Below are 23,694 nucleotides of genomic sequence, written 5' to 3'. Positions count from 1 at the left end.
CATATGATTCCTTCTCACTCACTATTTTTTGTTTTGCCAAAATAAATAGGTACAAAAAAGTTGAATTTTTACCATTCTCCAAACCTATCATCAAAGTTTCTATAGCCACGCTCAATACAAATAATATATGCATGTTTTCTTAGCTCCCTATTGTTGAGAGAGAAGGAGAGAACACAGAAGTAGAACCCCAAAGTGTGTAGAATACACACATGAGATGATGTATATATAGAGGGGACCTGGGTGCCATATATAGAGAAGCCATATATTGAGTAGCTTCACATATAAGCTCAACACCCCCGCTCAAATAAGGGTCCCTAACTGTGGATGAAAAAACCCTTGGGGGATCAAGGGAAAAACCCACAGCTCTATATACACCCACCGTTATATTATAAAAATCATTGAATATACAAATGTTTACGAGGAGCTACATCACTCCTTTTACAATGAATGTTTTATGAGGAGTTACATTACTCCTATCAAATACAATAATGAATACAAAGGTTCAATAAAGAGGTGTAAAAGCTATCGATTAGCTTGTAATCAAAAGTGTCTCCGTGAATCTGCTGTGTAGCTTGTCATCAATATCGCATCACCAAACATGTCTTCATGTTGTCATCAATATGGTATCACCAAACATATCTTCATAAATCTTTTATTGTCACCAAGTTTGTCTTCATAAAATCAATTCTTTGATCAATCCTACATAGATCATAGACTCCAAAAAAAAACATGTCATGAAAATTATTAGCATCGTTAATGAAATAATTACGTTCACAATGCCATAAGAGATGGTTCGCGACGCCACTCTTTTGATGACATATATACGCACGACAACATATGGTACATAAAGTATAAACGTAAAAGTACAAAATGTGTGATTACGTGATACAAATGATATGTGTATATACTACATAAAACAACATTTATCAATGTAGTGATTGTTGAGATGTAGAGAGAAAGAGAGAGACGAGACAAGAGACACACCATATACGCTCCCAAAGACTGATTCATATTGAGGACAAGATACAAATATATATGTGAGACCAAGTTGAGTAGAGTGAGCCATATATAGCTCCAACACCCCCACTCAAACAAAGGTCTCTAGCTTTGGATGAAAAAACCCTTGGGGAGTTCAAGGGAAAAACCCAAGCCCCTATACAATGTGAAAATATGAACCAGCGATGATGATGTGAAAGTGAATTGTGCATCTATGTACAAATATTCAAGTGACTTAGAGATCACAATGTGCAAATGTGGAGTGTGCATAGTGCATGGTACCTAAAAGATTACAATGTCATATGTACAAAGCTATTACAATAGCAAAGAAGCTAATCTAGAAAGAGTGAGGTCGAAGCAACTCCAAGCTCCGAGCGCAAGAGGACGAAATGTGACTCGTTGAGGCCTTTGGTCAAAATGTCTGCAATCATCTGGTCACTTGGACAGTGTTCAACCATAATGGTTCCTTTGCGTACTTCATACCTGACATAATGATAATGGACAGCAATGTGCTTTGACTTATTATGTTGAACATAGTCTTTTGCAAGACTAATAGCACTTTGGTTGTCACACCGCAAGGGTGTGCTAGAAAGAGGAGAGTGACCAATATCAATCAGCATTTGTCGAAGCCAAATCAACTCACGAGCTGCAAGTGATGCCGCAACATATTCTGACTCAGTCGTAGAAACTGCAACACAACGTTGTTTCTTGCTAGTCCAAGAAACAAGACAACCATTTATAAAGAAGCAATTTCCACTAGTAGATCGCATAGATAAATGTGAGCTTGCCCAGTCTGCATCTGTGTAACCCAAAAGAGAAAGAGATTGCATAGAATCCGATGTGAGTTGTCGTTGATAGACTAAACCAAAATCTGTAGTGCCATTCAAGTATTTCAACACACGCTTTGCAGCAGACCAATGCTTAAAAGAAGGACATGCAAGATGTTGTCCAAGATAATTAGCAGCAAACAAAATATCAGGACGAGTGTTCATGCCAACAAACTGAAGACATCCAATCAAGTTAGCATAAGGTTGATTTGTGAAAAGTTGACCGCCATTGTCAGAAGTGTTCTTCGTAGAGCTTGCAAGACAAGGTGTGTTGGCTGAATGTGCAGATTCCATACCAAATTTTTGAATAGTATCTGCAATAAACTTTGACTGTCGAAGGAATAAAATACCTTTTGTACGGTTCCGTTGGATTTGAATGCTAAGACACGAGTGAATCTCTCCAAGATCCACCATATCAAATGCACAAGACAATAACTTTTTCACTTGCTGAAGAAATCCCAAATCATTGGAAACAAGGATGGTATCATCCACATAAAGAGCAAGAATCACAAAACTGCTACCTTGGCGTTTTATGTATAAGTTGGGGTCTGACGAGCAAGAGATGAATCCTTTAGAGGTGAGAAAAAGATCAAATTTTGTATACCAGGCTCGCGAAGCTTGTTTGAGACCATATAGTGCCTTATGGAGTTGAGCAACAAGGTCTTCTTTACCTGGAATAACAAACCCTTCTGGTTGTTCCATATAAATTTCCTCTTCCAAGTCACCATTAAGAAAAGCAGTTCGCACATCCATTTGATGAGCTTCTAAATCAAATTGAACAGCAAATGCCAATAAAACTCGAACACTTGTAATGCGAACAACTGGTGAAAAAGTCTCTTGATAATCAACACCAGCTACTTGGGAATAACCTTTTGCAACTAAACGCGCCTTGAACTTGTCAAAAGATCCATCTGCTTTTACTTTTGTCTTATACACCCACTTACATTTAATAGCTGTACGACCAGGAGGTAATTCAGTTAGTATCCATGTACCTTTAGAGATAAGAGAATCGTACTCTGCTTCCATAGCCTCTTGCCATTGATCCTTTTGTGGTGAAGAAATAGATTCATCATAAGTAATTGGATCTTCGGAAGTAGAAAAAGCATTATCAGCAATATCGTCATCATAAACATGACATGAGCCATGTTCAAAATCAATAGGCAGATCAACAAAAATATCAATATCATCATTGGCGACATTCGGAATGGATGGTTGTGAAGAGGAAAGTTGCTCTATAGGAAGAGTTTCATCTTCTGAAAGAAATGGAAAAGCTTGAAGCAATGATTTAGTATCATCAGAATCATCCATGGACCATGAGCCTCCCATAAGCTGTTCGTTAAAAGTAGCATCACGATTCACAATTACTTTCTTGGACGAAGGGTCATAGAATTTGTAGCCTTTGGAAGTGTCAGAATATCCAATAAAAATAACTTTAAGACCAGGAGCATCAAGCTTTGTTCGTGTTTCTTTGGGAACATGAATATAAGCAATACATCCAAAGGTTCGAAAATGAGATACAGAAGGAATGTCACCTGTCCATGCTGTGATGGGTATCTTACCAGAGGGTGCAGTAGTAGGAAGATGATTCTGAATAAATACTGCTGTCAAAGTAGCTTCAGCCCAAAAAACACGAGATAAGCCAGAATGAATCAGCATACATCTTACAGCATTGAGAATAGTGCGATTCTTTCGTTCAGCAACACCGTTCTGTTGAGGCGAATATGGAATAGTGTGTTCATGATGAATTCCACTGTCAGCACAGTAACTCACAAACTCTCGAGAAACATATTCGCCTCCATTGTCACTACGAAGCTTCTTAAGGCGACGACCAGTTTGAAGTTCCGCAGCCTTGTGGAATTGTTTGAAAACAGATAAGGCTTCAGATTTTTGTCTAAGTAGAAATACAGTCGTATACCTTGAGAAATCATCAATGAAAGTAATGAAGTAGCGATATTGTGATCTCGAAGAAGGTAGAGGTCCACATATATCAGTATGAACAAGATCCAATATGTCATGAGAATGAGTTGTATTTGAAAGAGGAAAGGGTTTGCGATTGTGTTTCCCAAGAGCACAAAATTCACAAATTCCCATATGAGGATGGGCTTTAAGATCCATGCCATGAACAAGATCACGACGTTGAAGATCAAGGAGTTTTGAGAAATCAGCATGAACAAAACGGTGATGCCATACTTTGCAATCATGATCACCTGGAGCAGTGACAACATTTGCTACAGCATCGTTGAGAGAGAGTTCAAACAAATTACCATTTCGAGGAGCAGTGGCTATAGTCTGTCCATCTTTCTCAATTCGGCATTTGGTATGATCAAATCCAACAAACAGACCAAGATCAACAAGTCTAGCAACTGAAAGAAGATTACGTTGAAGATCTGGTGCATGTAATACTCTTCGCAAAATTCGAGTGGAAGAAGATAAGGTACCAAGATATAAGTCTCCAATACCCTTTACTTGACAAGTAGTATCATCGGCAAGATAAACAACACGTTGAACTGGCAGTGGATGATAGTTATGAAGCCACTTAGACTGATATGTCATATTTCTTGTAGCACCAGAATCGACAATAAAAAGTGATCCATTGCGTACATGAAGTATTCTGTCTGGAGCAACTGAACATAGGACGCAGCTTGTTTCTGGTACAATGTTGTTTCGATGTTCAGTAGCATATGATCTATTCCGATCTGTGTCGAATCGACGCTTATAGCACATATGAGTGGGATGATCAGATCGTCCACAATATTCACAAGAAGAAGAAGAAGAGTCTCTAGATAAACGTGGTTGTTTTTTGGTAATATTGTGTTCTTCATCATATTGACGTGCCCAACAATCATCTTCAGTATGGCCATTTCTGTTGCAGTAAGAACATTGCTTATTAGGAAATTTGAGACGAGAGAAAATATTACCGCGACGGCCACCTCTGCGGTTTCCTCGTTGAAATGGACGCCTTCGAGCATAAAAAGCCCGTTCCATCTGTTGTGACTCAGTCTCCTCGTGTGAAATCATAGCTGTTTCATGACTAGCATTACGACGTTCTTGACGTTGAGAGTATTCAATTAAAGACATGCAGGCTTGGTCGAAATCAAGACCATCTTTATTAGAGAGAATAGTAACAATGTTATCATAAGAAGAGTCCTTCACCGTATCAAGGAGAAGTGTAATCAGTTGCTTTTGTGGAACAGGATCACCGGCAGCAGCAAGTTGATTAATAATAGATTTGAAAGATTCAATATGTCCCGTCATGGCAGTACCAACTTCATATTGTAACTTGTTAAGCAACCCTCTCAAATAAAGTATTTCTGTGACAGATTTCTTCTGAAAGTTTGCAATAAGGTACTTCCATACGTCGTGGGAAGTAGGCAGTTGGTACATATCAAGCAAAAGGGAATCAGTAAGAGCAGAAAGAATATACCGACGAGCTGCTTTATCACGTCGTTGCCAATCCGTATAGGCAACATTCCAATCTTCAAATATAGGTCCTTCAGTGATAAGCACGTTATCATTATCCGTATCAACAGGCTAAGGCGGACAAACACGATTTCCAAGAACAACATCGGAGAGTTCATCGCCTTCAAGAATTAACAACATCTTTGCTTTCCAGCCTGGAAAACCTTGACCTTGGAAAGGAGGAACAGAACGCTAGCCAGAAGGAAAGCCGTTGACGAGAATATTCATAGCCATATCTTGTTGCGAGAAGACGTATAAGATAAGATCGCAGAATTTGCACACCATATATGGTGAAGGCCGCAATTGAGAATGAGAGAGATATGAGGACTGCGTTCTGTCAACGATAAACGTAAGAAGGATGCTCAAGGAACTTCCAAAAATGTAAGAGACGTCACCCAAAAACGGCAGGGTAAAGGAGACGTTAATAATAAAAGAGTCCTCAAAATAGAGTGGCGTGAGACGCAAGATTGACGGCCACAATATGAATAGCAAAAAGCTAAATCTTCTCGAAAAAGTTAACGCCAAAATAAGAAAAACGATCGCGGACGCTTCACGAAGAAGTAGGACGAAGAAAGCTGCGTCAAGCTCAATTGCAGTAAAAACAGCATAACTTTCTGCTGCGAACTCCGATTGACGCAAACCTAGAACTCAAATCGAAGAGCTCGAGGAGACGAACAAGTTTTGGATGAAAATGCCATTGCGCTTTTCCCGTTTCTCCAAATTTTGAGCAGAACAGCAAGAAAAATTGAGATGAAGTTCAGAGTGTCATGAACAAGAAAACGTAATCAACGATTAGATTGATTAGCAATAAACGTCACTCAAAACACTAATCATATTCTTCTTAACACAAAACAACCACAATTAACAAGAATCAATACTCAAAAATAAAATTTGTAGCAATTTTTGAATCTTACATGCAAATCGCATACACATACTGTTTTGTCACTATGAATTGAATCGGCGCATGATCGTTACTGCTCTGATACCATGTTGAGATGTAGAGAGAAAGAGAGAGACGAGACAAGAGACACACCATATACGCTCCCAAAGACTGATTCATATTGAGGACAAGATACAAATATATAGGTGAGACCAAGTTGAGTAGAGTGAGCTATATATAGCTCCAACAGTGATCAATGAATACCATCAAAGTATTAACAAAATATCATCATTATGTCAATAAAAATGAATAAATGATCATGGTATCAACGAAAAGCATCATGATATCACCGAGAATAATCATTGTATCAACGAAACAACATCATGGTATCACCGAGAATAACCATGGTATCAACGAAATATCATCATGGCATCACCGAGAATAACCATGGTATCAACGAAACAACATCATGGTATCACCGAGAATAACCATGGTATCAACAAAACATCATCATGGTATCAATAAAAATCACCATGGAATCAACGAAATATCATCATGGAATCACCGAGAATAACCATGGTATATTATCAACGAAATATCATCATGGCACCACCGAGAATAACCATGGTATCAATGACATATCATCATGGTATCAACAAAAATCACCATGACCAAAGTATTAACAAAACATTATCATGGTACCATCAAAATCACTATGGTATCAATGAGAAATTATCAATAAAACGACGTAAACTATATCTCTAAAAGAATAATTATACGAGAATCAATGAACGAGTATATCATATAACAAAAGATCATGTACCAACAGTAGCTCGATAGAATTTGGACGATCATCAACGGCTCGACTGAATCGGAACGATGTGTAACTGGCTTCTGCAGCAAAGTTACGTCAGTAACAAATATATGATTGATGAAGAAAAATATAATTGAGAAGTTTTTAATTATGAGAAAAATCAAAAGCAAAAAGTAAAATTTTGATTTTCAAACATATTCGCAGTCTGAGACGATAACCCAAAATTGGTGCAGAATTTAGAGAAACTTTCTTCTGCAAAGTTATAGACCACATCGATTCCAATCCCCATAGCGGGTAGTTTCTTCTGCAAAGTTGTAGAACACATCGATTCCGGTCTCTAACGCGGATAGTTTCTGCAAAATCGTTTTCAATAAGCAAAAAAATAAAAAACAAAAAACGGAAATTGCTTTTTAGGTATGTACGCAGTCCGTGAACGATAACTCAAAATTGGTGCAGAATTTGAAAACACTTTCTTCTGCAAAGTTGTAGACCACATCGATTCCGGTCTTTTTCGTGGGTAGTTTGCAGTCCGCGAACAATAACTCAAAATCGGTGCAGAATTTGAAAACACTTTCTTCTGCAAAGTTGTAGACCACATCGATTCCGGTCTCCTACACGGGTAGTTTCTGCAAAATCGTTTTCAATTAGCAAAAAAATCAAAAACAAAAAGCGGAAGTTGCTTTTCAGGTATGTACGCAGTCCGCGAACGATAACTCAAAATCGGTGCAGAATTTGAAAAAACTTCCTTCTGCAAAGTTGTAGACCACATCGATTCCGGTCTCTTGCGGGTAGTTCTGCAAAATCGTTTCCAATTAGCAGAAAAATCAAAAACAAAACGCGGAAGCTGTTTTTCAGGTATGTACGCAGTCCGTGAACGATAACTCAAAATCGGTGCAGAATTTGAAAAATTTTCCTTCTGCAAAGTTGTAGACCACATCGATGCCGGTCTCTTTAGAGGGTAGTTTCTGCCAAATCGTTTCCAATTAGCAGAAAAATCAAAAACAAAACGCGGAAGCTGTTTTTCAGGTATGTACGCAGTCCGTGAACGATAACTCAAAATCGGTGCAAAATTTGAAGAAACTTCCTCCTGCAAAGTTGTAGACCACATCGATTCCGATCCCTCACGAAAACAAAAAAGTACTACTCTGATACCATGTTGAGAGAGAAGGAGAGAACACAGAACTAGAACCCCAAAGTGTGTAGAATACACACATGAGATGATGTATATATAGAGGGGACCTGGGTGCCATATATAGAGAAGCCATATATTGAGTAGCTTCACATATAAGCTCAACACCTATTGTCCTTTATGTTCATAAGGAGCCATGGAGCATGTCAAAAGAATATTACATCTCTTACCAAGGGGAATCTTGGGGACAAAAATGAAGTGTTAAATACAGCAAACATGAAAAAACTGGGTTGAACATTATGAGTTGTAGAATCCCATAGAAACTATTCAATATCTAGCCAAATTTGATCCTTATGACTAGATATGGTTACTACCTACAAAATGCATGTAGTTGTCACAAGAAACTAACAATATTGAAAAAGCTATACTTGATATACTAGAATGTTTCGTTTTCTTCCATAATTGAAAAAATCAACCATCGTTGTGTACTATGCAAAATATGGTATTAGGTGCCCCAAAACTCAAGGAATGTTAGCTTTATGTTACAATATACGACATAGAAAATCAAAATGAATTTGGATATCATGAAATCCACCAAAAAAATCATAGAAGAGCTAAAATTGGCTAAAAAACAGGATTTGACAATTTTTGTAATTTGGTCATAACTTACGACTTTAATATTTATTTCTCCCTAGAAGCATCAGGACATGTTGAGGACTACGTACTAAAGATAGTTCTCTAGCATTATAGACCTCACAAACATAAATTCTAGAGTGGCATAGTTGCAAAAAGTTGAAAAAAGTCAAAAACAGGACCCGTTTTTTCACACAGTTTCGGTTGTGAAATGTTGTGTAAGGACATGTTAAAGATGGAATTGATATTCCAAAAAAATGTCGAGTTTTTTTCAGCTCATGAGACAAATTTCTAGATAGATAGCACCTCAAAATCCATTTTGAAACTCTTGACATAATTCAAGGAAAATGGTCACTTCACAGGACATAAAAGTGTCCCAGGACATAAAAGTGTCCCATTACCAACCTAGTGTTAAAGCTTGTCACTTTCTTCTTATGATATCAATGATTTCCTCATGGAACTCTCTTTTTTCAATGCCAAGGACTTCTCCCAATGTAAACTCCACCTTGCTATTTAAGATCCTTTCCTCTAAAACTTTCTTTAAATCTGTGGCAGCTTCAATATCTGATTGTAGCTTGTATGATGGGCTTTTTCCCTTGCTCTTTTCTTTATCTTGCTTCTCCTTTGGTGCATCATCCCTCATTGGTACTTCTTGTGATGGAGGCTCCCTTGAAATGGGCTCTTGAGTGGGACTCGGATCCTTTCTCCCTCCACCTCTAGTAGCCCTCTTTGAGGGGCCTTCATCCCCATTTTCTCTCCTGCGCTTTTCTTCAACAAGTGCCTTGTTTCCTCGACACTTTTCAATGTAGGCATGCACTGACAAGGCATCTACAGGTTCATTCCACCCAGTCTCAAGATGGATACAATCTCCTGCTTCATGTAAGACTTCTTTAGCCAACTTTCCCTTCATAGCTAACTCCATCGCAGATGGCCAGACATCTTCACCATCCGCACTCACGTCTTCAATAGATTTTGACCCTTTGAGCATGACTTGACCAACCTTTTAAGCCAAATGATGTTGCTTTAACCATTGATATAGCATGATTGGTTTTGACCATGTCCTCAACTAGATTTTTCATCCCTCCTTTGGAAAAGTTGGTTGCCAAGGGCTTCCCTGTTTCACTAAGATGTATCTTCCCTTCTTTGAAGAAGACAAGATCTTTACCCAAGGCATCTTTGAAGCTTTCACAGTCCCTTCTTGGATGGTCTGGGCTATCACACCAGATGCACCTATTTACAAATCCCTCTCTGTTCTGAGGTCTTTGACTTGATGATTGTCCAGATGTTTGCCCCTTTTCTTCAAGCCTTGCTAGCTTTAATTTCAGCTCACGTATGCCCTTGACAAGTTCTTCAAGTCCTTAGAAGCTACAATAGAAGGTTTTGGTTGCTTCTCAATAATAGCAAGAACTGCAGCACCATTGTTCACCACCATCTTGTCTCTTTTGCGTTGTCTTTTTGCCAATAGGGAGACTGAATCTTGTACATCATTCCACCTTGTCTTCAAACCTTTCTCTGTATCTTTGTCTTCCAAGAGAAGTTCTAACTTTCCTTCAATTTCTTTGCCCGCTGCTTGTAGGAAAAGTTCTACCTTCTCCCTATCCAAGGAAGCTTGTTCAGTTTGTGATAGTTGAGCATATCGTCACTCAAACTCTCTAAGAAGCTCTGTAGCAGCAATCCCTTCTTTAGGCTTTGCAACCCAATCTAAGAAAGTTCTTTTGGTCACCCTCTCAGAGTCCTCCATAAAGTAGTCTTCTTTTAGAGCAAGCTTGAATTCCTCCCAATTTCTTCCATGAGCATTTTGAATTGCCCTAATACGGTCTCTGATCTCTGGGACACAAACTAGCTCAAAACTTCGAACCATGTCTTCCTCACACACTCGGTTCAACTCCATTTCCTTCATATAATCTCGTAGATACTTTGAGATGTCCTTGCCATCAAACTGGTCAATTCTCTTCACAATGGACTGTAGTGCTTTTGCGGTTGAAATATGGCTTCTTTCTGCTGCTTATTGTTGCTGCATGTACATGGCAAATTCTTGAAACCTCTGCATGACTGTAGCATCAAAGTGTATCCCATGTGTCTCTTGATTTTCATCCATAGCTAACAAAGTGTGTAGATCAATTCACAAACTCCCACCCTAGCAACTTCGCGTCGGGTTCACTAGAAATGTCGGGATGTACTGTGCGGTCTAGCTGGGAAGGTGCGGAACCTATGGCTGTGAGAGTTCGTGATGAGAGTCACAAACACTTTATGAAAAAGCGTGTTTATGGAGAATCACCAACCCTCTTCCTAAAGATGGTTTTAACTCTAAGAGCGTTCGTGACAAAAATATCACAAACCCTCTTTGCTATTGTGCTTGGAACGTGCTTGTTTTGGTAGTCGAGATTATAATGAAAGGACCATCAAATCACATCCAATTTTACTTTAAAAGAGCAATTAGAAACACTAAATGTTCAGCCATAAAACCTCAATGCTCATACAAGCACAATTCTCAATCAAAGCCCAAACCTCCTTGGTGGTATCATGTAGCCTCGCCCCCAATTATAGTCGTAGCATCAAACAGTTGAAACGAATACACAAGCTTCCACCTTCATGGTGACCATTTGCTGAGTTTACAGAGATTTAAGAGCTTATAAAGTGAAGCCTACACACCATTTTGATACGAGGAAACCTTAATTCACTCCCTCACTAGCTCAGATACAAGATTTCGAAGAGGCGGGACTGCCCTACACATAGATTGAGCAACCATGGAAGCCATTGCACAGTAGTGATAAATTGCAGATTTTTCCTGTAAAAAGCCCCCTTCTCTCTCTTACCCACGGCATTATGAGCTGATGTGTCAAATTTTGGGCCATTTTGCCACTTTGGACCAAAACTAGGCCATTTTCAGCTCATTTTTGACCCAAAAAACTGTCATTTTTTATGCGAAAAATCCCAAACGGAGTGAGAAAAATCCTTAAATTTGTGGGATCATTCACATAAGCATAAAAAGCATAGATAAGCATCATTTTTCATCAATATACCATTTTGGGTCACTTTCCATACAATTCTGCAACGGCGCCTGTTAGTTGCTATTTATGGCAGTTTTTGCCTGCATCAGTCTTTGTAGGCGAGATGAGTGTGCCACCATGAAACACTTAGACTATGTACATTGTCAAACCAAATTAGGCATCTTATCAAGTGAAAAAATCACGCAAATGAGCTACATCTAGGGCCATGTCTCCCCGGATGGGTATGTACATGATAGCGACCGCAGTAGCCGCTTTAGCATATATCACGATATGTACACTATTGTTTTTCTTTCCATGCATCGAGAAGTTTCAAAAGTGAGGTGAATGTTTTTATTTCACACTACGCACGTGCCACGGCACGACAACACATAGAAAACTTTCCCTCCCCAAAGAACAACATCTATACTCTTTATAATGCAGCTTAAAATTTTCAAGGAAGGAGACGGTGTCCATGTGTCACTCCCTTGTTCATTTCAAAAAACACCTTACAAAACATCTAATAAAAAATGCAAAAGTAAAAGGTAAGATTGTAAGAAACTGACAAGCCTTTTCAAATGTAAAGTCAAAAGATTTTGTATTCTACATAAAATAAATGTGGAAATCTGATTGCACATAACGAAAAGGGGATGACTTTAGTGGAGGTTTTGTTACTTAATGCGAATTTAGTTTTTGAAGATATAACAAAAAAAGAAGAATATTAGTGATATTTTTGTTTAATGAAAATGTAATTTCTGAAGATATATATGGTTTTATCTTTTCAACGGGCTTTTTGTAAAACCAATATTGATATGTTTTAGAAAATTTTGGAAGTAAGTATTTTTTTAAAGAGCTTGAGAAAAAGAAAAAAGCTCGCCTTATGTCGACTTGGGACTGTTTCGCTTTGAGGACAAGCATGACATGTAAATGCAGGGGTTGTTATCCACATTGTTGACCATGAATGTGTGTGTGTGTGTGTGTGAGAGAGAGAGAGAGAGACCATCGCATTGCTTATGTGTGTGTGTGTGTGTGTGTGTGTGTGTGTGTGTGTGAGAGAGAGAGAGAGAGAGAGAGAGAGAGACCATCACATTGTGTGTGTGCATACACATGTACATTTATGAGGGGGAGAGAGAGAAAGAAAGATTTTACCATTGAGCTCACGCACTTTTCAAATATTCAAGATATTATTTTTTTGACATTAGTATATTTTTAAAAGGATAGCTAAAGTTTTTCACCCGTAGAAAATGGATATAATGCCCGACAAAGACCAACCCTCACATTAACTCCCCAAAACGATAGAGAGATTTTCTAGCTGATGGACCTTTTACCAATTCTTGGATATTTTGTTCTTTTTATTTTTAAGAGTTAACATGTGGGCCATGCTTTAAAATCTATAAATTCTTTAAATTTTGGCAAACGAGGGTCACAACCTAAAATCAACGAGCGAGAGAGAGAGAGAGAGAGAGAGAGAGAGAGAGAGAGAGAGAGAGAGAGAGAGAGAGAGAGAGGGAGGGGGGGGGGGGGGGGGGGGGGCGAGGGGAGAGAACAAATTTTTAGTGTTGTATTTAATGTGTTGAAATGTACAATCCAACAAGTGACACAGAAGGAGGGAGGAAGACATAACAAAATGTTTGCGTGTAGGAACAATTTAAAGTGACTTTAAAATTTACAAGACAAGTCTTCAACAAAAGTGAATATCTATGGGCGGGGGGAGAGAGAGAGAGAGAGAGAGAGAGAGAGAGAGAGAGAGAGAGAGAGAGAGAGAGAGAGAAGAAAAAAGTTTTTAATGCCATCAGAACAATCCCAAAAGATATATCTCACAACATGGGTAGGAATAAAGTTATTTTGTTTCATCTTCTCTCTCTCTCATTTTTAATGCCATCAGAACAATCCCAAAAGATATATCTCACAACATGGGTAGGAATAAAGTTATTTTGTTTCATCTTCTCTCTCTCTCTCTCACTCTCTCTCTCTCTCTCTCTCTCTCTCTCTCTCTCTCTCTCTCTCTCTCTCGCACTCACATGTACACACACGTTTTGATAAAAGAAGAATCACACACACACACAAACTCACGTACACACATGTACGTTCTGATAAAAGGAGAATTTGAAATGTTGTAGGAACATCCAATGAGATATCAAAGATCTATCCGATGGCAGAGAGAGACAGAGAGACAGAGAGAGAGAGAGAGAGAGAGAGAGAGCGAGAGAGAGAGAGAGAGAGAGAGAGAGCGAGAGAGAGAGAGAGAGAGAGAGAGAGAGAGAGAGAGAGATGCAAACCAATCATAGCCTTTTATCCTTTTCTTTTCAAAAAAAAAGAGAAAAAGAAGTTTGCTTCTCCTTAAAATGTCCACCTAGGATCGTCACTTCAACTAGAGTGTCTTGGGGGCAAAGGGGGGGGGGGGACGTGTTATGGAATTGATATTTATCCATTTATTGCAGCTGCCAGGTGGCAAAATCATTAGCAGATAATGGATTATGCAGAAGGATATTATATTCTATGTATATTTGATTATTCAAGTGCTCTTTGTGAGCTTTGGCCATTTATGACCGACCGGCCAGTTTGTACTCAATTTGACCATTCAAGAAATCTATAAATGAAATATGTGCAAGAGGAAAATGGTCACTCTTGCACGGGGGGAGAGTGCACCCAATGTTTGTGTACTTCTTCTCTCCTTTCCCCTCTTCTCGCTCGCCATGCCGGTGTAGCACTCCGCTCTAGGAGGTGCGCCTACACGTGCTCTCTCGTTCTATCACGCTCTCTTTCTCTCTCTGCTCGTGTACAACTTGGATTATGCATTGTGTGATTTGAGGTATGCAGATTTGTTCGTTTCATGGCTTGTAGTATATTTTTTTTGCTATTTTGCAGGGCTCGCGACGTTTCCATTTGTAGTAGTGGTATCAGAGCATAGGCTACGCTCCAAGACTCAAACATTAACAAGCCGCAGCTAAGTATTTTTCTTTCTTATGTTTGTAGATTCCGCTAATTGCCTCAATTTATAATAATCTATGTTGGATGCATGATATAATTAGTGTTTTTTTTTTGGAATTAAAGAGATTCCTTCTTTGTTGTCATGATATAGGGATTGTTAGTGTAATTATGTTTATAATTAAACATAATAATAATCGAATTAAACTAAATTATAGAGGGATATTGAACGGAAAAAAAAATTATAATAGTAATTTCTTTAGATTCGAGGGAGAAGATAACTAAAATTGTAAGAAGAAGAAGAAGAAGGAATAAGGAGAATTATGATGATCAACTGGCTTCAAGTTCTATCCGCCAACGAGTCTTGAAAACTCAATGGTAGATTGATACCAATGAGTATACAACCAATAATGAGCATGACGATGTGCTTGGTAGCCGGAGTGAGAACAAATCCAACTAATGAGAGGAATCTAGCCACGGTCAGTGTGATACGACAACCTCAGTGCTTCATAACATATGAGCCACCAAATGTGGAGATAAGGCCAGTGAAGTAAAGGGCTAAGGTGAAGGCTTGCAGCCCCTGGTCAGTAACCTTGCATTAGGTGCTCTTTGTTGCGACACGGCTCTCCACGTTGTTGTCACTCCACCAAAGATGCCCGATGTTGTATCCAAATATGAGGCCATTGCACAAAGCAATGAATGTAGAGAACCTAGCCTTGGCTTTCGTGGTCGACATCACTGGCTGACATCCATGTTTATTTGCCTTATATGGTGGGTGGGTAAAACTCAAGGCAGCAGCTGAATGGTGAGCGAACTGAGTTGTATGCAGTAGTTGACCGGCAACAACAATCCGTCTCAATCAAACACCCCCTCATCCCTAAGGCTCACCAAATCGCCATGCAGACCTTTGTCGACTTGCTAGTTTTCTACTCCCTCTCTCTTGTCTCAATACAGACAGTCGTTCCTCTTGTCTCTCATTGGCTCATCTCCGACGCACTCTCTCTCTTTCTATCTCACTACGAGAACCATCCGTCGAAAGCTATCTCTTTTTCATCAACTCGTGGTTCTCAGTAGTTCGAGCGCCGCCATTTTCTTTAATTTTACAAATTTTTTGAGGTGCACAGCACCTGATTTCCTACGGCCATCAACCCACTCTCTCACTATGTCTCCCTAGTCGAATATACAGTTCAGCTACCTCTTTCTCTCTCTCTTTTTCCCTCGTCAACTGGCAGCCGCTCGCTACATGCCAGTAAACACACCACACCCTTCTAACTGTGTGTCTCTCTCTATCTCCTTTGTAGGGCATGCAACCACAACGCCCACACCCCTACTCCACTCAACATGGCGGCCTCACCTCCCGTGCTCTTTTCTCCACCTTCCCCTTCCCTTGTTGCATGTGCCGCCCTCATCCTTCGATCAATACCATCTCGACGGCTCCTATTGCGGCTCATGTAGAAACCACCTACACACACTCACAACTCCCTCTCAATCTCTCTCTCTCTCTCTCTCTCTCCCTCGTCGACAGCTAACGACGTCCACATTTTGTTTTCCTGCACGTCTCGTACCTAATCGCTTGCTTCACCTACTCATGCCCACCCCTTCTTTGGCATGTTTACTCGTAGGTACCACTGCACGTGCAGCCCAGTACTCATGCAATACACCCTCCAATCATACAACGAAATCAATCCGCCAGCCAACCAACGTAAATCTACTGCATGCTTCTCTCTCCTCGCTCTCTGTGACTTAGGGCACACAACACTTGCAACCATATCCATTGCACATGCAGAGGAGTAACCCTTCACGTAGCTTCCATCGCCAATCTTCTCTAGCCATCGTGTTTGCAACTGTCGGGAGATCGCCTTCGTTAGGTCAATCAAGGCATTCATCAGGTCAATGAAGGCCGACTTGCGGGCAGGGGTTGATGTCCGCATTGTCCTTCATACCTTCTCACACCAGAGCATTGCAAGTTGCTACAATATTGTCTGCTCTAGGATAAATACGTGCTTGCACCTTGCAACACATGCTACACAGTAACCCATGCACATGAATATCTGCATCTAAGAAAGACAATTGTAGCCATGGAGCTTGAAACTTTTGATCTGACAGGCAACACATCGATTTCTATAAGTTTATGCATTTTTAAAAAAAATGTTTTTTCCTGAGGCAGCTCAAGTCTGACTAGGCCCAACAAAAAGGTTGTACATGTAGGATTGAGCATGGAAACTACTCAACACTTGGTAGTAGTGATAGAGCCACTAGATATTGAGCAGCAAATTGACAATGGCAATGGGTCTTGGAAATGGTCGGGTGCATGAAATAATACGGCGCCCACAAAACTATGTAATGTGTTGGGCACATTGTGTTTCTCCAAGAATGCTTTCCATGCTAAGGATCCAACTCCATAGCCTTGCAACAATCATCGTAAGCCTTGATCCACCTGACTAGCAACAAAAGGCACTATGCTCGGTTACAATAAGCCAATACAAGTAATTAGCATTGTTGCTTAAACTTAATAGCACTTGTTATTTTTAATAAAAGGAGAGCTTTTAAGGTTTGTTTTTTCTTTTCCACTTCGAATGTCTTTGCTAGGAATTGAACCTAGTTTGCACCATGAAATTTTCAAATGAACAATGAAGATGCTTTTGAGGATAAGGTGTTGCATCAACCCAATGGCCCATGCTCTCTACTTTCCTATAAGCCTCCACCTCACTTTACTCCATCCTCGTCACGTACTTTGGATGAAAGTGGAGTTCACCTTTTATTTGTACATAATCCATGATTAGGAAGGTGTGTTCAGTGAGTATTGACACTCAAGGCTCCCATTATCTTAATAAAGATGTTTAAAATTAATGACTTGTGAGTGGAAATTATGATTTGTTTTTAGTCATCTGATCTTTGTAATATATCCTTCCAAGTCTCTCAGATGGACTATCCTATCCCGTGAGTAGCTTTCAATTCAAGTAGGGTTTTAGTTTTCCCTTCTCTTGATTTCATGCACTCATCGATTTAAAGGAGAGAATATTAACTAGACTCCTCTAGATGATAATGAATTTTATTTTCTCTATGATTGTTAGATTGCTGGCCATTTCAACACTCTTGCTTTTATATGATTAAAACATAACTTTTTGAGCCAAACTACTTTAAGGCTTTGAATATGTTTTTTTGTTTTACCTAAGAGAACATTTTACAGGCAGGTGATTGCTTGCAATGGTCTTTATATTTAGTGAGTGTATACAGAGATGAGTCATGATGGTTGAGATCGACTCAAGATATTCCGTCTTTGGCCACATAAATTTAGTGTATGGTTAGATTGTTGTTGAATTTAACACAAAGTCGTTTTTAGTACTAAATCTAAATAGTACGTTCTCATTTGAAAAGTTTTTGTTTTTCAAGAAAACTCTAGGTACGTCATTTCTTAATGCATTCTGATAATACATCTCTTGAAACACCATTTCAATTATTCTTGATAAGTAAGATCCATCTATGACCTCAAAGTAGCATTCTCTAATTCACCACAAGTTTCTATCCCATCTCTGCTCTTATCTTGGCCTCTCCAAATTCCCCCACTCTTCACCACATATCCTTCTGGGCGAATCCTCTAGTTAATAATGGTTTGATAAATTAATGTTTATTATATTTGATTTCTTTTAAGTGAGTCTTTTTGCAGATATTCTCACACCCCTGCAAATATCCAAGCACCTTTGCAGCAGGCAAGAAATTTTTTTCCAGATGCTTTAAGACGACAAAACCTCCTTACTTGTTTACATTATGTTGCAAAATCCATTGTTTCTAATATCATGGCTTCTATTTTCTTTGATTGGACTTTTTCCTGAGATGACTTGTCATACCACTACTTACATGAGCTCAGTTGGTGTGCAATGATCGCTAAGATTTGATATATGCTTCCACATTCCAATCTATTATAATTTCATCTAAAAAAGGTAATTTATTTTTCACTTTTTATGCCATGCCTAGTCCATTGGTCATGGACACACAGATTCATCAATTTAGGCAGTGTGTAGATATTCATCGTGGTGCAGATCCGCCGATTTAGGTAGCACATTGATAAATTGCAGATTCATGATTTTTAAACTTATACCAAATGCAGATTTGCCGATTTAGGCAGCAATAGTGCAGATTCTCCGATTTAGGCAGCACATCTTATTGGTGTAGATTCGTCGATTTAGGCACACCAATCACGAAATCATGCTGCAGTGGCTGGCCTACCACTGCACCTTGTATGATTTTGTTACCCGGGTACAATGAAAGAGATTTGGATTTGGACTTATCTTGTGGAATTGGAATTGGATTGGGATTTGATATCTGGTGATTATTACGGCAACGTTTATGTGTTGAGACTTGACATTATGAGATTGATGATAAGTGCGACCAATGATATCGTGATTCATCAGGGTATGACATATACTGCTTATTCGATCCAGTGGTATGAGACACTAGAATAGGTAGTATATGGATGACGGCAGGCATAAGCAATATTGTCTAATTTTATGGTTTTTTTACTATTTGATACAGATTTCTAATCATTGTTTTTTACAAGTATTGTTTGTAGATTTTTATCTTCGCAATTGAGGACAATTGCTTTCCAACGGAGAGGTATGTTATGGAATTGATATTTAATTTATCCATTTATTGCAGCTGCCAGGTGGCAAAAAAATTAGCAAATAATGGATTATGCAGAAGGATATTATATTCTATGTATATTTAATTATTCAAGTGCTCTTTGTGAGCTTTGGCCATTTATGACCGGCCGGCTAGTTTGTACTCAATTTGACCACTCAAGAAATCTATAAATGAAATGCGTGCAAGAGGAAAATGGTCACTCTTGCACGGGGGGAGAGTGCACCCAATGTCTGTTTATTTCTTCTCTCCTTTCCCCTCTTCTCTCTTGTCGTGCCGGCGTAGCACTCCGCTCTAGGAGGTGCGCCTGCACGTGCTCTCTCGTTCTATCACGCTCTCTTTCTCTCTCTCTGCTCGTGTACAACTTGGATTATGCGTTGTGTGATTTGCGATATGCAGATTTGTTCGTTTCATGGCTTGTAGTATATTATTTTTGCTATTTTACAGGGCTCGCGACGTTTCCATTTGTAGCAGGACGAGGGGAGAATAGAAACTTTGAATGCCATAGTACGTTACTGTATTGGAACAATAGCAATATGCCTCAAGACCTATGTGACAAATCTTTTCTTCAAGCATATATATATATATATATATATATATATATATATATGTGTGTGTGTGTGTGTGTGTGTGTGTGTGAGGGCTCGGAAAAAGATAGGTTTGCTTTATCCAAAGCCTGTTCAAAATGGAAAATGGCTGGGTCAAATTTGGGCAAGAAGGTTGTCAAGCCAATTCAAATTATGGAATTGGCTAAAGTGCTAAAGTTAAAAACCTTGTCTCCAATTTGAGTTTCCCCTTGTGGATGCAAAGCATCACGACAACGTCACAAGGGGGGTGTCGAATAGTCCCAAGGGAAGCCCATCTTGTGTTTGAACTTTGAAACTTTGGTGACAAAGGTAATTCTTGTTCTTGATCGAATGATAGGGATATAGGGCTGGGATTAATAATTAAAATCACCGACGCCCATCCATGGTTGGAGATAAGCCACCTATCAAATCATCCCGACTCTTGGGATAATTAAACTTTAGAGAGTTTAGAGTGCATGAACGTAGCTCCTCGCTTCAAGACGTTAGCGTACCGTCTTGTCTTTTACATGGTTATTTGGCTTTATAAACTTTTATCTCATAGCCTAGTCTGTGGATGGAGGCCGAGGGCGGAGGCCCGAGGGTCTCATATTATGATCTTCCCTGCTCTCTCTCTCTCTCTCTCTCTCTCTCTCTCTCTCATCCACACGCTCTCCTCATTTTAGGAGTTGGTTCACTTCATCACTAATCCTGGTGTCCAGTTTGATGCTAAACGAGCTACGAGAGAGAGAGAGAGAGAGAGAGAGAGAGAGTTTCTGTGCATGCCCAAAACTCTCGCGCACACTCGCACGATTGGAGAGTGGGCGAAATGCACCCCCCTCCGCTGCAGCAGACTCAGGAGACGTCTTCTCTATATCTCCCTGTCGAGTCCCTGGGCCTTCCTTTCACACGCACGCCAATATGACTCGTGATTGCTGGCCGGCGCTGCGAAATGCTTATCTCCTCCTAATTAGAGGCCAACGGGCCAACGGCTGGTGCTGTTATGGCCGGTGGAATGAAGCCAGCAGCGAACGGACTCTACTCTGCCTGCTTGATTTCGGTGGATAAAAAGAGGTGCACACGATAATCTCTCTCTATTTATGAGTTATCTCTCTCTCTCTCACTCTCTCTCTCTCTGGGTCTCTCTCGCACATAGACACAGTACAAGGTCACCTTAAAGTTCTTAAACACGTTCAGGGCCGTTCAGGCTTCGACACACTTTCTCACTCTGGAGTTCGGAAATGTTAATTTTGTAAAGTGACTGTGAAGTCGCGACCGCAATTCCATAAAATATTGCCAGTCTAGGGACCACTGGGGGTGGTCATGGTGTCTCTCTGCACCAGTACGCGCCTCGGCCGCCTCGACTGAACTACGTAGGCCCATCACGACTAGCAACATTGGGGGAAGGGGGATGCACAGGGTCGCACCCAGTTTCGTTCCGCAAGCACAGAAAAGATGACTGCACATGCCAGCTTGTTCTCATTGGCTCAGAAGCCCTACCATGAAGAACGAAACAGATCTCCCGTAACCTTCGCTTAGCCCCTCGTTTTTCAAAGTGATAAGTATGTTTCGTGCATTCATTTTAGGATTTTCATAGAATGGTAAACATCCTCCCCCTACTCCCCTCGCTCCCCCTGGGCACGACTCAGCTCTAAATAAGTACTCGTCCAGTCTCCAGTCCATATCCCCTGCATTAAAAAATAAACTTTTATAAGCCTGGTCCGAATTTCATCAGTCAACGAATGCAGGCAGGCCTGTTCATGTGGGTTCCCATGCCAATATCCCCCAGCAGAAAGTCTTGTGCTGGTCTCCCCTCCATGGGCATGGACGCAACGCTTTCAGTGCTCATATCATGTGATAAGGAATAACTCTCATGGAGGGAATCAGCTCATATTGGGCGCCTGCGCTCGACCTATCACCAGATCGCGATGAAGATTGCCTTTGGAATTGTATGATGCTGCACGTCCAACGTGCAGTCCCCACCCACCACCAAATTGCAGTGCCTCCTCCATCAAGCTTCAATAACGATCAGCACAGGTACCTGCAGCCAGGAATTGGTAACGGCAACGGAACCCTAGAGGCAGGTCGAGGGAGCAGCAACAGTAAACTACAAGCTCCTCGCTACTCCGCGGCAGATCAAGAGGGTAATTTGGAGCAGCAAAGTGACATCCACAGCAAAAGCAGCAGCAGCAGCACTAGTACTGGTACAGGGCGGGCTGGAAGAGGGGCAACAATTTTGTACAGAGGCGTGAGGCAGCGAAGCTGGGGCAAATGGGTGTCAGAAATCCGGGAGCCCAAGAAAAAGACGCGCATTTGGCTGGGCTCTTTCCCCACGCCAGCAATGGCGGCCCGTGCTTACGTCGATGTGGCTGCCTTTACACTCAAAGGCAAAGCGGCCCTTCTGAACTTTCCCCAAGCAATCTCTCTGGCTCCTCACCCTCCTGATCGCAGCCCCCGATCTATTCAAGCTGCTGCCGCTGCCTACGCGGCTGCTTCGCCCTCAGCGTTGAACGGCTATGACCAGTACGAATCGAATAAAACCCATAACGGGCCTCTAAGCAGAAACGGGAGGAAGCGCTTCAAGAATTCTGCAGTCGCCCATTCGCCTGCTGCTGCTACTGGATTTTCCCTTGCCGACCCGTCCCAACTGGCCGAGGCCTGCATTGGTGGTGCGAAGGGGCCCCTGCCAGGAATATTCCATTCTATAGCAGCAGCTAGTACTGGTGCAGATTCTAAGTTCAATGCCTCCGGCCGTATAATCTCAGGCGCAGACGCGACTACAGTACTAACTTCGTCAGCCACCTCAAATCCTGTCTCAATTAAGCAGGCGCAACAGCTGTCGGCCTGCCGAGCGTTTTCGGGGTCAGAAGCTGACGTTGCTGCGAAGGCGGGTGTAGTTGACGACAATGGTAGTGCCGTCAATATCGTAGACGTCAATCATATGTTCGACCTGCAGCAGGCCGGCGTCGGGTCTTCGCTTTTCTGTACAAGTGCTAGCAATAATTCATGTATGGCCCATGCAATGACTCTAAGCCCTCCGAGGATACATGAATATGATGCTGGACACTACAGTACCTGTTTGATCCCCGCAGCCTGCGGCAGCTCGTCCTGCAACTGCGCCACTTCCTGTAGCATTATTCAGGATAGCCTTAACGATACCGACTACAATGGATTGCAGCAATATTGGGAGGCAGATCTTTGGCATTATTAATCGGGTATATATTGTGAAATATCTTACCACTATTAACGGTGCTCACTCATGCTCACTCAGTGCCTGAATCATCTCACCCACCCCCTAAATCATCTCCCCCTAATGTAGGCAACGTCCCTTCATCCTAGCACTTACCCAATAAGGCTCCCCTTGCCTAATGTATATAAAGGCACCTTTGTTATGTTGAAAAGTGTGCCAGTGCTTATTTCATTCTATCAATACAAGTTAGCTTTACTTCCTTGCTACACTGGAGTCTCTCTCTCTCTCTCTCTCTCTCTCTCATTATTTACTTTGTTAGATTAATTGTTATTAGCATCAGTTCCTATTTGCTTCACATGGTATCAGAGCTTCATAGAGCTTAGGAACTCGCCTTAGCCCCTTGCATCTTTGTCTTAGCTAGCACATAGAGCCCCTCTCTATTATCTTCCAAGCACTCGAAGGTTTGCTCGTTCACGTCAAGGAATCCGGAGCCTTGCACGATGGCCGAGTCATCCTCCATGTCCTCTGCCGCATCGACAAACTCAACGGCACGAATTACCAAGTATGGAAGATACGAATGGAGCTTTACCTTACACAGTTTCAACTCTGGGAAATTACGTCGGGCGTCGAAGCTCAACCCGACAAACCCA

The 23,694-nt window shown here is 40.8% G+C and overlaps 1 pseudogene; it reads left to right on the top strand.

The window, feature by feature from the left end:
• The first annotated feature begins 20,450 nt into the window (after nt 1-20,450).
• On the top strand, nt 20,451-23,213 carry LOC147446621 (uncharacterized; annotated as a pseudogene).
• The last annotated feature ends 481 nt before the right edge of the window (nt 23,214-23,694 follow it).

Source organism: Adiantum capillus-veneris, chromosome 12 (assembly GCF_014529385.1).
Source record: "Adiantum capillus-veneris isolate H3 chromosome 12, ASM1452938v2, whole genome shotgun sequence".
Taxonomy (NCBI): Eukaryota; Viridiplantae; Streptophyta; class Polypodiopsida; order Polypodiales; family Pteridaceae; genus Adiantum; species Adiantum capillus-veneris.
The sequence above is the reverse complement of the archived record's forward strand: the minus strand, read 5'-3'. Positions and strand labels throughout refer to the sequence as shown.